Consider the following 14,360-nt stretch of genomic DNA (forward strand, 5'->3'; position numbering starts at 1 on the left):
ACAGGGCTTCTTACTGGACTGATGAAGCTAGAGCATGCTAGGCCCTTAGAATAATGCCTGGCACATAGTAAACCCTCAATAAATGCTCACTAATCATATTCTAATCTCTCTATTATTATTTTTGTGACCAATTCCAAATTAAGGCAGGTGTACTTCTAATACATAATGAATAAATTCACACTAAGATGGAGCAAGTAGAAAAAGAGAGAAGGTACACATAAGTAAGAGGGAGTATAGCCTTAGCTGTATTAGAAATGTAAAATGGCAATCGGAGAAGGACAAACATTATATGGTCTCATTCATTTGGGGAATATGAAAAATAGTGACAGGGGATAAAGGGGAAAGGAGAGAAAATGATGAAAATATCAGTGAGGGTGACCGATCATGAGAGACTCCTAACTTTGGGAAACGAACAAGGGGTAGTGGAAGGGGAGGTGGGCGGGGGTTGGGGTGACTGGGTGACGAGCACTGAGGGGGGCACTTGACCAGATGAGCACTGGGTGATATGCTATATGATGGCAAATTGAACTCCAATTAAAAATAAATAAATAAATAAAGGACGTGGTTGTGATGTAAAAAAATAAATAAATATAAAATTAAAAATTAAAAAAAAAGAAATGTAAAATGGCACGGTAGAAGGTCAGAATCCTAAGATTTTGTTAGGTCCTCTTGAGCAGTTTTTCTTTCATTTTTATTCCTGGTAGAAAATGTTCCTTCATATACCTTTTACACACCAAATGACAAAGATTACTCTTACCTTTCTTGGTCTAGAAAATTTGGAGAAGAGCTTATCATAATCTACTTTTTAATAACCTCTAGCCAAAGCAAAACAAAAACAAAACAAACAAGCAGAACCCCACTCTTGCTAAGAAATCACAAGTGATTTACTTCAATGATTTACAAACTTGTTCGTTTAAAGGCTATTTATTTTCCCCATAGTTGTTTGAATTCCTTTACCTCATCAAGATTGGCACTACATTTCCCATGTTAACAATGTAACATAATACAGAAACACCGTTAGTTCTTTAAAAAAAAAAAAAAGAGGGAACATCCTTCTCTACTTGACTACACTTTCCTCTGCTTGCTTCTTCTTTATGAAGTATAAAATGTATTTCATTTAACAATACTTATTTAGTTTCTAAATAAAGCCAATTACAGAAGGCCTAGGTGAGGAAGTGACATTTAAGCAACACCTAAAGGAAGAAAAGGAAAGAGCCATTCAAAGTGCTGGAAGAAGAGCAATTTCATGCAGAAAGAACAGTAGTACAGATGTTGTGGTGGGAAAAAGAATGTACATAAGTCACTGGGTCTGTAACTGGATTCTGGTGAGCAGTGGGAGGGAATGGTATGAGAAGAGCTAGGAAGGTGAGATCACACAGGGTTTTCGGATTGGGGTGTTCTCAGTGCAAACCAGACACTGCTAAAAGATACATAAAGAAGGAGCTAGTGTATATAGGATCCATGTTTCAAAAGATAACTCTGGTTGCTGTATGGAGAATTAATGGAAAGGGGACATCAGGAAAATAAGACAGCCTAGCAGAATATTAAACTAATCTAAACAAGAGAGATTTCTAGCTTAGACTGAAGAGCTGGCAATGGAGATGTAGAGAACTAAGTATGAGAGATTCTTAAGAAGTAGAAATGATGAAATGCCCGGGTAGTTCAGCGGTTTGGCACCGCCTTCAGCCCAGGGCCTGATCCTGGAGACTCGGGATGGAGTCCCACATTGGGCTCCCTGCATGGAGCCTGCTTCTCTCTCTGCCCGTGTCTCTGCCTCTCTCTCCCTCTCTCTTTCTCTCTCTCATGAATAAATAAATAAAATCTTAAAAAAAAAAAAAGGCTTAAAGGAAAGATCTGCCCTCCTATGCCTACCTAGAAATAATTAATATAGAAATGGCCCTTAGGCCTGAGATCAATGACACTATCACAAGAGGAGTGTACAGAAATTAGGCAAGAAAACCGAGAACTAAATCTGAAATATCAGAATGTGAGATCTAGTGAAGAGGAAAAACACGCAAACATAACTATTTGGTTAATTCCTACTCATATTCTATCACTCAGGCCAGACATTGGCTCTTTAAGACAAAACTTCGTCTCTTTCCTTATTAAGCCAAGCTGTGCTAGAATGACTGCCCTCTTCTCTGGTCCTATGGTTTTTCCATGTTATTGCTATGCCAGATATTATTGGCTATTATTTGTCCACTCCACATGAGGCTGACCTTGAGGTGGAACATGTGTTCATCTCTAAATTCCAAAGATCAACCACACCACCTGATGGAAAGTGCAAAATACAGACGTTCTGACAGACTAAGCGAATGAATTGCACAATCTGACTCTACTAGAATGGGGATAGAAAAAATAGTGATGATAATGTGGTGACAGAAGCCTTCAAGTGGCTGGGGAACGCATAGGACATCTTTGTTTTCATGGTGATAGTATTACTGGCCACTCCTCTTTCTCATTATGAAGTCAGATTCTACTCTTACCCTACACAAAGACTTTGGGACATTGGGCTCACGTGTGTTGTACTACAGGAACTATATATAGAGATAGTGGAATAAATGAAAATATTTCAAGAAGTTTGAAAGGCAGCTAATTTCATAAAAACTCAAGATGGCATAATACTGAGGGCCTTTTTAAAGTATATCTTAAAATATTATTATAGTAATTTGGTTTTGCTTCTTTATATGAAATTTAAAATAAAGGAAAAAAAAGGTATGTTGGGTCAATTTGCAATCTGAATATGAGTCCCTTCCGAGACAATTTTCTATACGTTTTTTTAAAATATTTTATTTATTCATGAGAGACAGAGAGAGAAGCATGCTCCCTGCCGGGAGCCCAATGCAGGACTCGATCCCAGGAACCCAAGATCATGACCTGAGCCAAAGGTACTGATCAACTCCCAAGCTATTCTTAATTAGAACCCCTTTTTTTGTGATTTCAGTGCTATGTCTTACGATTCTCATTGAGAGGAGTACAGCTAGTCCATGAATGCTATGGATGCATTAGATCATTGCTTCCATATATATATTTTTTTGCTTCCATATATTTTTATACACATTAATCATTCACAATTTGGCCTTTGAAAACAAAAACTAACATTAAAGAGTCTGTGACCTCTACATCACAACATTTAAGGACTAAAGTAGAATAAGCATTCATAAATACTTCATAGCAAAATAAATAAGTAAATGAAATGCATAAAAGATGATAGAGGCTAATTAAGTAATGTGCACTTATATCCACAAAAGGTCTCTGGACACATAGTGGTATGATATCCTCTACTTCTTTAACTATGAAACAGAATTGGTTGTAAGACAAATTAATGAAAGCTTTTAAACATAAGAGATAAATAATCAGCAAAATTTTGGATATTGATTAAGAGAAGCATCTGATTTCAAAATTTAAAAAGTGTGGCTTTTAAATTATTTTTAAAAACCCAATGTGTCACAACTAAATTGAACTGAATTAATTTCTATGTCAAGGAGAAATGGTTAGCAAATGTTTTAGGACTCAGTATTTGAGTTATAGAATTATCTATGATTACATATAACTATAGATAATTACATATTAACTTACATAAACATTATGTTTTATTGACTTATTGATATCTCTGTTGGTAAAAATACTGACTGAGGTTGGTCCCTCCTTTGAGATATAAAATAAGTAAAATTATAGACCTAAGTATGAAAATCCCACACACCAATTTATTATGTTGCCACCAGTAAACATATTTTCATGTTTCAGCATTTATAGGATGCTTTGACAGTCATTTCTCAGTGATCTTATTTTATCCTTAGATCTATAACAGTAGAGGTTCTAAAGATGATAGAATTGTGCATTTGAATACATACCATATATACTCATTTTCTACTTGTCTATTCCTGATAAAAGTTAGATACAAAAGAGTCTAAATACCTAATAAATATTTCTGATTGCATAGGTGATGAAATGTATTTTTTTAGAAGGTGAAGATGGTGTTATGGTTGCCAAGAAGCCTCACGGACTCTTCTGAACATACACAAAAGCCAAATACAAAGACCATATTCTTCATAACTTTGTAAGTTCAAGAAACCAGAATAATGATCTTCTTAATACTAGATAGATCAATAATATGTATTAAAGCATCTTCCAACAATTCCCAAGTGCTTTACATTTGCATACTATGAATAATGCCCATATAATTTTTTTATTATATAATAAATGGTCCTCCAGAAATGATGAGTTGTGTGTGGGTTTTTTTTTAAGATTTTATTTATTTACTCATGAGAGACATGGAGAGAGAGGCAGAGACACAGGCAGAGGGAGAAACGGCTCCTGGGACTCCATTGCAGGACCCCGGGATCATGACCTGAGTCAAAGGCAGACATTCAACCACGGAGCCACCTAGGTGCCCCTGTATTTTTTTTTTTTAACCCATGAAAAACAACACAGAAGCGAAAAGGTAGTTGTCTTCTGGGGTACAGACAAATACTATATTTTTTTTTTGGCCCTGCCTACTTTTTTTAAATCTAGAAGGGTTCTCTAAACACAAACTATTGGATAGGTTTGTTTATTTTAAAGATTTTATTTATGTGAGAGAGAGAGAAAGAGAGTATGCTAGAGCACAAGTGGGTGGAGTAGCAGGCAAAGGGAGAGGGAGAAGTAGACTCTCTGCTAAGCAGGGAGCCCAACATGGCTGGATCACAGGACCCTGGGATCATGACCTCAGCCAAAGGCAGATGCTTAATGCACTGAGCCACCAGGTGCCCCAGTTTGTTTGTTTTTTTAAAGTTAATTTTGTAGCCAGTTTTTTTTTTAAGGTTTATTTATTTGAGAGAAAGAAAGAGTGTGTGTACGTGCAAGCAGAGGGAGAGGGAGGGAAAGAATCTCAAGTAGACTTCCCTACCCTCTGAGTGTGAAGCCCCACATAGGGCCATCCCACGATCAAGACCCTGATATCATGACCTGAACTGAAAACAAGAGTAGGAACCTCAACGAACTGATGCACCTGGTACCCCTAAACACAGACTATTGTAATACACATGGTGTTCTGAGTTTATTTAGTGCTCATTTTAGAAAAACGTATCTCTATTTATAGCACTGTGTGCTTATTTATATAACATTCCTATAACTGGAAACTACCAAAAGGAAAGATCGCCACTATTAGAAATAGTGCTGTCTTGTGGGCCTAGGGAATTGACAAGATCATGCCAGTATTCAGCAACTGAACATGGTTCCAGCCACTTTGCAGGGACTGACTCAGTGAATCCTCTCAGCAACCATATGAATAGGTGTAATGCTACCTCTGTTTTACAAATACGGAAATTGAGGCTCAGAGATTTTAAATAACTTTCCATAACCATGCAATTTGTAGATGTTAACCTGAATGAAAACACAAGAAACTGTTCAAAGCACACACACACAAAAATGTGTGTTTATTAAAAAAACTATGAGAGATGCTGCCATCATCATAATCATTAGCCTAAATAACACAGTTCTATTTACATGGGAAATTGGGGTGTTATCAGAAGTTATATAAAGAAAATAAGGGTGATCCATTATCAAATGAGTTGGAAATGTGAAGTATACATATGTGTGTGTGTGTCTAAATATATACAGATCAGAACACACACACACACACCAGAATTTACACATTCAGATGAGCTCTCTTTTAAGTGGCCATCATGGGGAGCCACACATCATCCAATTAAATTTTAAAATTCCCTTTGGGAGTTGGCTTTAAAGAACTACATCTTAAGGGGTGCTGGGTGGCTCAGTCGGTCAAGCATCTGCCTTTGGCTCAGATCATGATCCCTCCCAGGGTCCTGGGATTGAGCCCTGAGTCAGGCTCCCTGCTCAGCAGGAGTCTGCTTCTCCCTCTCCCTCTACCCCTCACCACCCCCACCTCCACTCATGTTCTCCTTCTGTCTCTCTCAAATGAATAAACTTAAAAATCTTAAAAAAAAAAACTACATCTTAAGTATGTGCACACTGGTCTCATCCTTTCAGAATTGAAGAATTCCTGGAAATAATCAAAACTATTTGGAGCAAATTGAAATTGAGACTATCAAGTAATGAAATTGATTTTCTTGTAAAACTTATAAATTGGTTCTGAGAACAATTACAAAAGTAGATTAGAACATATATGTTAGAATATGATAGTACTGTTTAAGTAGACACATAGGCTGATAACATGCCTGCTTTGGGGAAGCAAATGCAACTTTTTACATTATGTAGGGGGTTATATATTTAAATGCCTTCAAACAAATTAAATATATGAAATCCTTGGGTATATAAGGCAATAGGTATTAAAGGAATGATGAAAATAAGAAAGTGAGTGTCACACCTTGCAGATAAAAATAAAAAACAAAAGCATTGGGACCCCTGGGTGGCTCAGCGGTTGAGTGTCTGCCTTTGGCTCAGAGCATGATCCTGGCGTCTTGGGATCAAGTCCCACATCAGGCTCTCCCTCTGCCTGTGTCTCTGTCTCTGTCTCTCTCTCTCTCCCTCTGCCTGTGTCTCTCATGAATAAATAAATAAAATCTTTTTTAAAAATTCACTCAAATAAAACAAAACAAAAGCTTCTATTATTGAGGTAAAGGATGCATAAAGGGAATTATTTTCAGTTTGAGTCTTTTTTTTAAATCTCTTGAGGTGTCCTTTGAGTTATATCTGCTAAACCCTAGGGCTTTCCAGACATTATAATATAGAAACGTGACTAGGTTTCACTGTAAGCAGACCTGGTTTTGAATCAGATAGACATGTACAGATAAGTTACCTGATCTCTCCAAGTCTCAATATTCTCATTAAAGAGCTATTAAACTGAGAGGATTAAATGTGACAATGCAAAGCTTCACTTAGCCTAATGCCTGGGATAGCCTCAAATAAACGGTGATAATTTATTTGATAATTAGAATTTAAACACCATAATGTTTAAACAACTGGAAAACCCTGCTTTATTTTGATCTCTATCTTTGCATAGAATTTTTAGTATTCCTTTGACCAGCCCTTTAACCACTATTTACTAAACATATCCTAAGCACAGACCATTATGCCAGAGACTAGGGATACAAAGGTGAAATGAGTAAGTCGTATTGGCAAAGGTTTATGACTGGAGAAATGAAGCTCATACCAGATTATAATACCAGTGAGGGGAAATAGTGCATGAAAGATACACATGAAGAGCTGTAGAACCTTGGGGGGAAAGATGCGGATTCTGACAGGGACAGGAAAGACTTTAGTGCTACAGGATGACAAAAGAAAAATTGGATGGTCTCAAGTAGAAATCTATGGAAAGAGAGGCTTTAAGTAATTAGAAAATTCATAAGGCAAAGAATGGAGACCCAAAAGTGCAGAGTATTTTCAGAGAAGTACAATTAGTTCTGTGGATTCATAGTTTCAAATGCTTAAAAAAAGTCACACTTAGAATGTAAACTCCAGGCAGATTTGTGAGGCCTGGAATTCTGAGTGAACAAAAATGGATTTTTACATAATAGGCAATGGTAAGCCACTGCAAGCTTTTGAACATGGGATTGGTATGGTAAGTGCCATATTTTAAGAAGCCTAATCTGGAAGCGTCTGAGAGTGTGTGTTGAAGAGTAAAAAAGTAAGCAAAAAGACAACTAGGAAAAATGTTGAAGTAACCCACAGGGGAATGGAAGTGCACTGCTGTCAATAGAAAGAAGGGCATGGGGTGATTGAAAGCAGGGAGGGTAAAGGACTTCTTTGAAAGCTGTGTTTCTTTATCAAGCCCAAGACTATAACTTAGATTTTATGATTTTGGGGGTGATTTGGGGCATGCTTTTGGAGACAACCAAGGTTAGTGGCTTTGGACCATCACCTGAAGGAGATGTAAATAGGAGCTTGTCTGGGAAAGTGGCGACAAAGATGAGAAGACAAGAATGAGTATGAGAGAAAGACTTGACAAAACTAAGTCTAGTTCAAATTACAAATTCATCTGTGTTCTGTCTTTGCCATCTTTCTTTAGCATTTATTACCTGGTAATGTCCACAGCCTCTGTATCAACTTACCTGATCCCTGATGTGTCTATTAAAGAAAAGTTTTCCTTATAACATTTCTCTTCCATGACATTAAGGATGAGTGGATCCAGTTCAACTAGCAAAGATAAAAAATTATTCTTTGCTTCTTACAGGGCTGGTGGTCATTCTCGGGACAAGAGAGTAAGTCATTTGGGGTTAGTGGCTAGCTATTAAGTTAACATTAACCTCCTTCAAGACAGACAGTTATGAATAATAGAAAAGGGATCCTTAGAGAAAAGTAAAGAGCCAGACTGACTCACTACGCACCCAGTAGTTTTCTGTAGCATGCAAAGGAGCAGGACGTTGTGCAACTAATGCAATGTTTTCACATGTTGAATTGGTTCCCGAGTGTTGGGTTAAACATCGTATAATGATATTTTATCCAAGTCACTGGAGTCCCCTAGAGTAAATATGTAAAACGACTGAGAGATTACTCTCCTACCATAAGATTGACTAAAAGGTGATTCTCCTATTGCACTTTATAAATCTATATGAACTTTCAGTGGAAATATTTAAACTTACACTGAACTAGAGTGATATAGTTTAATGAACACTATGTAGCCTTCACTCTGCCTCAATAATCATCAGTACTTTGACAATTGTTGCCAAGTTTTTTTTTATTATCCCTAGTACTTTTTATTGGAATATTTTAAATAAAATATCAAACATGTTGTTTGTAAATAATTCAGTATGCATTTCTAACTTTTGAAAACTTTCTAACACAATGAATGCACTTCTGATACTTAATATCATCCATTACCCATTCTATATACACATTTCTCCAACTATAACAAAAATGTTCCTTTATAAGTTATTTGTTCCAATCAAAATTCAAACAAGATTCACACATCACTTTTGATTATTATGTCCATACCAGTCCTCCCTTCATTTATTCTTGATATTTATTTGTTGGAAAAACAAATTTCATTTCATATTTTTTAGCCAGGTTGCCACACTATTTTCTACTTCTAAAGAAAAACTTTAATTCATTCAACATCTATTCAATTACCGTATAATGAACAATGACTATGTACAGGACAGTATACTGGTGCTGAGAATGATTCAAACATGTCTGTAAATCAAGGTCCCTACTGCTAGGACTTTACAATCTGAAAGAAAAAGAAAAATAATAATGCACAAATATAATGACAACAAAATGTCAGTAGCAGTTATTAATTAAGTTGTATAAGATGCTATGTTTAAATCAGGCAGAGGCATGATTTAAAAGATAAAGGGACTCTTTTTAGGTAAGCTGACATGTGACAAGGATGGTTTAGAATGGCAAGCAATTCAAGAAGCATAAGAGAACTAAAAAGAGAAACTAAACCCTATGATTGAAAAACTTGAGGAAAAAGAAAAGAAGAACAAACTTTAGAGGTGAAGGAAGTAAGAGATACATTCAAGAGATAATAAAGGAAATGATCCAATTAAAGCAGGACATTTGTGAAAGAGACACAGGTAAGTAGAGGGCAAATTTGGGAGGATCTTGAATGGCAGGCAAATTGTTTGAATATGTCCTCTAGAGCAGGGAACCATCCACTCCATTCAGTTTTCCATATACCGGAGACTGTTGGACATGATATAAACATAGATATTATATTAGTAAGCAAAATGCATCACTTCATTTCATAAGTAAGCTTTAAAAAAACCGTTTGTGTATTCTAATAGCATTTTCAAATATTTATAGCAAGTTGGCAAGATAATTTAATATTTTATTTTGCCCAACAGCTAGATGTCCACTTAAAAGAATACAAACAAATTGGAGCTGATTTAACCAACACATACTACTCAGCAACTGAGAAAACTTTGTGGAAGGATTAATTGTTTGTGGCATAGTATACAACAATAATAACAACAACTCAACAAATCTGCCATAGGAGAAATAGAAGATAATTATTAAGGATAGATATCCTAACGCTGAATACCTCAGACTCTGCATTTTTCATCTTCTATGAAAATACAGTAAAGTTGTAATATGTCTCTTTGTTTTTGCTTATCACAAAAATATATGCTGACCCAAATGTTCTCTCTTTGCTAGCATAATGCCAATTGATTTTCATCATTAAGAGATCCTCAAATGATAGCTGAATTTTCAAAGGCTTCAAAGAAAGTATCTATCGAACTTAATGTAGCTTGATTGGTAAGTATTTTCTTCTTGCATGCTTATTCCAGGTATCCATACCCATAGATTTAAAAATATTTTTGAAAAAAAATAAAAATAAAAAAATAAAAAAATAAAAAAATAAAAATAAAAATATTTTTGAGTGCTCACATATTCCAGAGTTTGCACTAGAATTTTGAGGAAATAAAATTCTGCATCAGGTGTGGTCCCACTCTTCTAGAGGCTTATATCCTAATACAGATGACTAAACATAGTAAAGGCAGGATTGAAATAGAGTTGTCAAATTGGATTAAATTACGGTTTGCGACAGCAGCACTATTGACATTTTGGATCAGCTCATTCTTAGTGGTAGGGACTGTCCTGTATATTGTGGGATGTTTAGCAGCATCCCTGCCTTCTGGCATCTACCCAGGAGACACCAATAGCACCTTCCCACTAGGGACAACTAAAAGTATCTCCAGATATTGCCCATATCTAAAGACTGAGGGAAAAATCACCTGTAGTTTTAAACCACTGTATTAGATGGAAAGTGCTATGTGCATTTTGTGAATGAAGAGAATTTGTGGTTGGGGAAATCAAGGAAAGTCCCTAGAGGGGAGAGTGAGTGATTGAAGTAGGCCGAGAAGAGAAGAGCATTTCAGGAGTGGAGAAGATGATAAGAAAGTAGCCAACTGGAGATGGGAAGCCAAGTGGATAAGCATAAATTATGTTCCCAAGTTACATGGAGCACTAAGGGTTCAGGAGGTGGTTAAGAGAGAAAAATTGAGCAAGTGAAAAGTAATCATATCATGAAGGTCCTTTACTGTATAAAATAAAGAGATTGTTTTTCATTTTGTAGGGATGCCATTGGAAAACATAAGTGAAATGAATAAAGCATTGTTTGGAAATGTTAAAATGGCAGTTCAAGGCAGAATGACTTGGGCAAATGAGAAAGCCCATTTTAGGTGTGGGACTCAGTTTGGTGTGTTTGGTGTGTTAAATACACAATTTGGCAGAAACTGGAGAATGTATTTGTGGGAGGTGTATTTCCCAAAATGGGATGAGAGAAGGAAACACAGAAGTTAAGAAGTAAATTTAATAGCTTGCTTCTATATTTGAGGTCATAAATTGTTGTTGAAATTGTTTTCTCATAATAGAGTTGACACTTCATAATAACAGAGATGATTGGCAGATATGCCCAGATTCTCTGAGATTCCATGAAGTGGAAAGTTGTAACTGATGTTGCAGAGTTATAAAGACAAAGATAATATTATTCTAAAAAATAACTCCTTAATGACATAGAAACTATGAATCCAGGCATTTAACTAATCTTGCTGATAAAAAGTATTCAATTAAAACCCCAAGTCCTGTCACAGAAATTTGTCTGCTAAAATTAATATTTATCCACATTAAGGTTCACACCATACAACCAGACTGTTGAAAGTCTCATTTCTCTCATGCCTTTAGAGGATTTTGATCTAAGTTTATCTTCTGTCCCCATTGCAAACATGAAATATGAGGACAGGAATTATGAAGACAGGACACAATTCAATTCCATGTGCTATGTGTCTGTAGTACTTGAACTTCAAAAAAATCCCATCAAAAGGGTCAAAATATGTATTAGTATACTTACTCTTGATTAGTAACTATACTGTTCATTTGCTCTGAAAAGATTTACTATCCTTTGAGTATCAAAACCTCTCATATACAGACAATATAATATTACAAATAGGGAGAAAAGGAAACAACAAAGAGGCCCAGTAAATCCTCCCTCCCCCTCCCCCACCACAGCTACTTCCACCTTTACCCAACTCAACTCTGACTTAGATCCAAGAAAGGGGCATCTGAAATCACAGGGACTTTCCAGTCTTTGCCAACAGGCTAGTATTTTTTTTCCTAGAAATTCTTAAACTTAGACATTTGAGATTATGACACCAGAAAATTAAAATGTACTTTTTTGAAAAATATGGATGCAGTGAAGTCATAAGAGAATAACTGAATAGGAAGAAATGAGGTTCTTGGGAAGTCAGTAGGAAAAAAAATTAATCTCAGGCACAAGAATTTTGAATAAGTAAACTCGAGTTTCATAAGCAGAGAATTAAATACTGGTGGAAATTCAAGAGAGGGCTTTTTTTCTTCCCGACAGTTAGACATAAAATAGGTAATAATTGAAAGAAACTTGAATAGTTGAGACAAGTTAAGAGACTGATGCAATAATCCAGATGTTGTTCATTTATCAAAAGCAATTTATAAGGATTCTCAGTATTAATGGCACTTTATTAGATACAAATTAATGCTTACTTGAACTAGGGCAGTGACTACAGAAATGGAAACGATCCTACTGAATATTAATAAAATGATTAAACCAGCTCAGTGCCCATTTTTTCTTGAGGCCTTTATTCCTACATTTACTAGACTTTACATATTTGAAATGCATTCACAGTTTTGGGATTCTTTCCTAAAATAAACTGCATTAAGAATCATGGGAAGAATTCGGCTAATAGTTGCCGATCAACTGCTTGTCATTCTGTACCAAGATGACATATTTTTCTGAGTGAAACAGCACTAAGTTGTAAAGATGAAGGGGAGGAAGGATGGTGGGGAGCAGTGTTACTCCCTCCAGGTTTTATCAAAGGCTGTATTTCTGTCAGTCACCAGAGAATTGAAATCCATCCCAGTCCTATAAGAATGCTTTTAGTGAGTTGTGAGCATGTTCATTAAAAGAAATGAATGAGCTAAATGGCCACCATTATTGATCATTTCTGCCCTGTAGCTTTAGACTGGAAATGGTTTTCAAGGGTCCTAAAAGTGATTTCCCATGTTTTTTTGTTTGGTTGGTTAGTTTTTGTTTTGTTTTGTTTTGTTTTTTCTTAATTTCATCTGCAGCACCATGGACTCAACTCATACTCGCCACATCTGATCTGTTCCATCAGGACACTGGGAGTAACTGTTAACGAATAAATGAAGTGCACTTAAAAGACTTTTTTAAAAAAAGACTTTTCTAATCCTTCTGTATAATTTAAAATTTAAACAAATTGTTAGAAACCTCAGTTGTAGCTCCATTTCTGACTTTGGCTTAAAATATAAATCTAAAAAAATAAATCTAAATGATCCAAGAAATCTAAAAATAAGGCTGAGAAGTAAAATCTCTCAGTCACACTCCTAGCTTATCAACATAACATTCACCACTTAGAATTGTTAAAGTAATATTAATTACAATTACATGCTTTTTCAGTATTTTATAAAATTGTTAGGTGATATAAATGAAATGAGTTTTCTTTTATGTAAGATAAAAGATCCTTTTTAGAAGGATAATGTATTAAAATATAATCAGTGGTCATATTTGTCTATTTTAAGTGATTGATTAATATAAAAGTATCTCAATCTATATGTTAATATATACTTTTTTATGAAGAAATGTCCATGGACTCCCATTTTTATTTCCTTAGTCCTACAATCAACAAACATTTGTTGATACAGCTGTTTTGTGTTAAATGCAGTACAAGGCACCGTGTATGTGAGGGTATATAAGACAGAGCTCCTCATTTTCAAGGAATTGACAATTAAAGTGGTGCATGCAGAGGAAAGACAATTCATTAAACTGATACATGCAGAAAAATGTAAAAAGTGCTATCATGAAATGAGCATTTAGGAGAATACATAAGTCAGAGTAAGGGTTTTGTATCTTTTTTCCAGTATATTTAAAATCCTGATAAAGGGATGCCTGGGTGGCTCAGCAGTTAAGTATCTGCCTTTGGCTCAGGGCATGATCCTGAAGTTCCAGGAACAAGTCCCACATCAGGCTCCCTGCAGGGAGCCTGCTTCTCCCTCTGCCTATGTCTCTACCTCTCTATGTCTCTCATGAATAAATAAATAAAATCTTAAAAATACATACATAAAATAAAATAAAATCCTGACAAAAATCTCAGAAATATCCTATGAAAAATGGCATGTGGCTTCTATAAATTGTTCAATATCTTCATGGTATCTAGAGGGCTTGAAGAAATCTACAGTAACTACCAGTTTCTTTTTACATAAATTCATTAAATATCTCCCCATTCTGACATTCCTATGAAATCTTTAAAACCTACCACATTTTATTTGAGGATTATCTTCTTGAGTCAAAATTCTTGTTTCTCCCCTTTCTTTCCCAATTTTCTCCTAAATAAGTCTAGAAGCAGTTCTTTTATTTCACTGATAAATATGATTTATCTGCTTTTGAAAGAAAAAAAAAAAAC

General features: G+C 35.5%; 1 protein-coding gene across 18 annotated transcripts in view; it reads left to right on the forward strand.

The window, feature by feature from the left end:
* Window positions 1–14,360, forward strand: part of KHDRBS2 (KH RNA binding domain containing, signal transduction associated 2) — a 589,140-nt gene that overhangs the window by 571,996 nt on the left and 2,784 nt on the right. For 8 of the 18 annotated variants that reach the window (XR_013383276.1, XR_013383278.1, XR_013383277.1 and 5 more), the window contains 2 exons: window positions 3,944–4,060; window positions 9,269–10,161. The gene's annotated coding sequence lies outside the window, so the exon portion shown is untranslated. Of the gene's footprint in view, window positions 1–3,943; window positions 4,061–8,134; window positions 8,163–9,268; window positions 10,162–14,360 lie in introns of all 18 variants that reach the window. The other 10 variants (XR_013383263.1, XR_013383269.1, XR_013383265.1 and 7 more) reach the window with 7 other exon arrangements.

The sequence above is a fragment of the Canis aureus genome, chromosome 7 (assembly GCF_053574225.1).
Source record: "Canis aureus isolate CA01 chromosome 7, VMU_Caureus_v.1.0, whole genome shotgun sequence".
Taxonomy (NCBI): Eukaryota; Metazoa; Chordata; class Mammalia; order Carnivora; family Canidae; genus Canis; species Canis aureus.